This window comes from Macrobrachium nipponense, chromosome 47 (genome assembly GCF_015104395.2).
Source record: "Macrobrachium nipponense isolate FS-2020 chromosome 47, ASM1510439v2, whole genome shotgun sequence".
Taxonomy (NCBI): domain Eukaryota; kingdom Metazoa; phylum Arthropoda; class Malacostraca; order Decapoda; family Palaemonidae; genus Macrobrachium; species Macrobrachium nipponense.
This window is the reverse complement of record NC_087222.1, coordinates 29178012-29182076: the sequence shown is the minus strand read 5'-3', so window position 1 is coordinate 29182076 and position 4065 is coordinate 29178012.

Here is a 4065-nt window from a genome sequence, read left to right as displayed (position 1 = left end):
TTATAAAGATGTTATAAACAATTTAATTGTGGTTATGCAGATGTTGTAACCAGTTTAGTTGTGGATATAAAGATGTTATAACCATTTTAGTTGAGGTTATACAGCTTTTATAGCCAATGAAGCTGTGGTATAAGCTATTACCGCTTCATAGCTCATAACAACTTACAGCCATATATATATATATATATATATATATATATATATATATATATATATATATATATATATATATATATATATATATATAATATATATATATATATATTGTCCCAAAGTAACCAGATTTACAATTCGCAAAAATTACAAAAGATAAATAGCCATTTAAAAACAAATACAGTCACGAAATTAGTTTTATTTTTTGGGTGGTGGGGAAGGCCAGTTAATGAGTGCCAACACTGAGTGCCCCAAATGAGTGCCACGAGAATAAGTGCCACGCTTGTCTCTTTGTACGTCAGGAAGCGTCGCGGAAATTGGATTTTTTTCGTCAAAAATATTTTATTAAAAGTGGTTTTAATGACTCAAAGCTCTGCTGTTCTTTGTGCGGTGTCAGGGTATAATTCCGTTATGTTTTTGGGCGGAGCTGGGATTGCCCAGAGTGAGAGAGAGAGAGAGAGAGAGAGAGAGAGAGAGCATTATTTATGAGAGAGAAGATGATAAAGACAAAAAGGGAGCGACAGAAATTTTTTATGAGAGAGAGAGAGAGAGAGAGAGAGAGAGAGAGAGAATTATTTCTAAGATTTATAATAATAAAGCCTGAAAGCGAGAGAAAGAGAGAGAATCATTGATGAGAAAGAGAGCGAGTTATTCTAGAGAGAGAGACCTTACCTTACAGACCTTACAGTTCGTTCGGGTTGCCCCAGGTCCCTCAGTGTGAGGCACCTCTAATGTCTACCAGAGAGTTGCTAGTACATCTTCCGGTATATTTTGCATCTTCCAATCTTGGATGGTCTGGGATGCAGTTTAGATATTTGTCGAGCTTATTCTTAAACACATCTACGCTCACTCCTGATATATTCCTCAGATGAGCTGGCAACGCATTGAATAGACGCTGCATTATCGATGCTGGTGCGTAGTGGATTAATGTCCTGTGTGCTTTCCTTATTTTTCCTGGTATAGTTTTGGGCACTATTAATCTACCTCTGCTTGCTCTTTCTGATATTTTTAGTTCCATGATGTTTTCTGCTATTCCTTCTATCTGTTTCCATGCCTTAATTATCATGTAGCGTTGTCTTCTCCTTTCTAGACTATATAATTTTAAGGATTGTAGTCTTGGTCCCCAGTAGTCAAGGTCCTTAACTTCTTCTATTCTAGCTGTAAAGGACCTTTGTACACTCTCTATTTGTGCAATACCTTTTGATAGTGTGGGTACCATATCATATTGCAATATTCAAGTGGACTACATACTATTTTGTTTTTATAAAGCATAATCATGTGTTCAGCTTTTCTTGTTTTGAAGTGCCGTAACAACATTCCCATTTTTGCTTTACATTTTGCAAAAAGAAAATTGCTATTTGATCATTGCATAACATGTTCCTATCATCATCACACCAAGGTCTTTAACTGCTTCCTTATTTGTGTATTGTCTCATTATTAGGTCCCCTAAATGCTATAGCTTTCCTTCTCTGTCTCCATAATTTATTGATTCAAATTTATCAGAGTTAAATACCATCCTATTTACCTCTGCCCAATCCTATACTTTGTTAAGGTCTCTTTGTAGAGCGTTCCTATCTTCATCACAAGTAATTTCTCTACTTATTCTTGTGTCATCAGCGAAACTATCACTACCGAATCCTTAACATTACTGTCTATGTCTGCAATCATAATAACAAACAGTATTGCATCTAACATCGTACCTTGTGGCCACACCGGATATTACCTTGGCTTCATCCGATTTCTCATCGTTTGCAATAACTATCTGTTTTCTGTTGTGTAAAAATTCTTTTAACCATCTTCCTACTTTATCCACGATATTGTGTTTTCTAATTTTCTTCGCTAATATATTATGGTCTACCTTGTCAAAAGCTTTTGCAAAGTCTAGATAAACCACATCTGTTTCATTTCCGCTTTTCATATTTTTGAATATGTTCTCACGGTGGACTAACAGTTGGGTTTGTGTACTTTTTCCGGGTACAAAACCATGTTGTCCTATATTAAACAGATTATTTTTTTATTAAATGTTTCATAATATTTTCTTCATTACCCTTCCATACACTTTCATTATATGTGATGTTTAGACTCACAGGCCTATAATTACTTGCCTCTAGTCTTGATCCACTTTTGAAAGTAGGGGTGATATATGCTAATTTGTGCTCATCATAAATCTTGCCTGTATCTACACTTTGTCTTAATAATATTGCAAGTGGCTTTGCGATAGAATGAACTACTTTCTTTAACAAAATAGCAGGCACTCCATCAGGCCCTGCAGCAGCTCCCTTTTTAATTTCATTAATTGCTTGCACAATATCAGCTTCATTAATTTCTATGTCAGCTAAATATTCACTATTTTCGTCCCTACTTCTATAATCATTATCTTCATTATCTATTCTAGGGGTGAATTCTCTTCTTATATCGTTCTGCCAGTATGTTGCAAAATTTCCTCTTTTTCCATTCGTTAATCTCCCTTCAATTCTTAGAGGGCCTATTTCTATTCTTCTTTTTATTCATCATTTTCGCAAGTATGAGTATAATAGTTTGGGGTTTTGCTTGATATTTATATGTTTTTTTCTTCCAAGTCCCGGTTTTTTTCATTTCTTTTGATTGTATAATCTTTTTTTTTTTTTTTTTTGCATTTTCTATCTTACTTTTTAGTTGTATAACTTTCCATGCATTTTTTTCTTTTTCTTTTGCAAGACCTTTTTTCCACTTTCTGAATTTCTGGAACAAGATCCTTCTGTCTCTTGGTATGCATGACTGATGTTTACTTCTCTTCTTCGGTATATATTTATCCACTATTTTCTCTAATATTTATATAATATCTCCGTATTACCCTTATGTCATCACTTACGAAAATGTTATCCCAATCTTTGTTTAATTCTTAATTTATTTCTGACCATTTTATATTTTTACTGTAGAAGTTGTATTTTCCATATCCTTCCACCTTTTTTCATTTCTTGCTTATCTCTGTTTTCACTTGCTTTGGAATGGACTGTTAATTCTATGACATTATGGTCTGAAATACTCGCATTATAAACTATTATTTATTTCTTTAACATAATTCATCTCGTTCACAAGTACTAGGTCTAAAGTATTTTCCTTTCTTGTTGGCAGGTGATGTTTATTTGTTGAATGTTTGTATTCTAGTAGCATATCTAATAGCTTTTCGAATTGCCTCTTATCTTCTGCACTACTATTACTCTCTTTTTTATATGTATAAGTACAACCACAATCTCCTATTCGTTCTTTTCATTCTACGAAAGGAAAGTTGAAGTCTCCAGATAGGAGAATAGTCCAGTCCTTGATTTCTACATATATCATCAAATTTTTCTATTATTAAGTCAAACTCTTTAGTATTAGAGGTCTATATATTACTATGTTCATCAATTTTTCAGATCATATTCTACCGCTATTAGTTCACATTCTGAGTTACTATATTTTCTCATATTTTTCCTTGTTTTTTGTCTTTCCCAATATATTGCGGTTCCCCCTTGATTCCTATTTTTTCTATCTTGATCTATAAGTTTGGAACCCTTTTATTTGATCATCATTCCCAGTCTCTGGAATACCAGGTTCACTTATATTCATTATATCTATTTTCTTTTTTTTCAATTTGGGTTAGTTCTTCTAAGTACTCTATCTTTTGAGTTACTCGTAACTAGACCCTGCGCATTCATCACTATGATGGTTTTGTGTGTTTTCTCCTTCATTTAATATTGGTAGTAATAAGGATTTTTCCCATGTCTCTTTCTGTTGTGGTATGTTGTTCTTTTTTTCATATCCAGAAATTCTGACATTAAAAAAAATTCAACTTTTCCATAATATTAGATCTTCCTTCATCATATTATTCATTTGTGTCTGAATCTGCAATTTTCTCCGTTTCTGCAATCCTCCTGCATAATAAAAACAGTT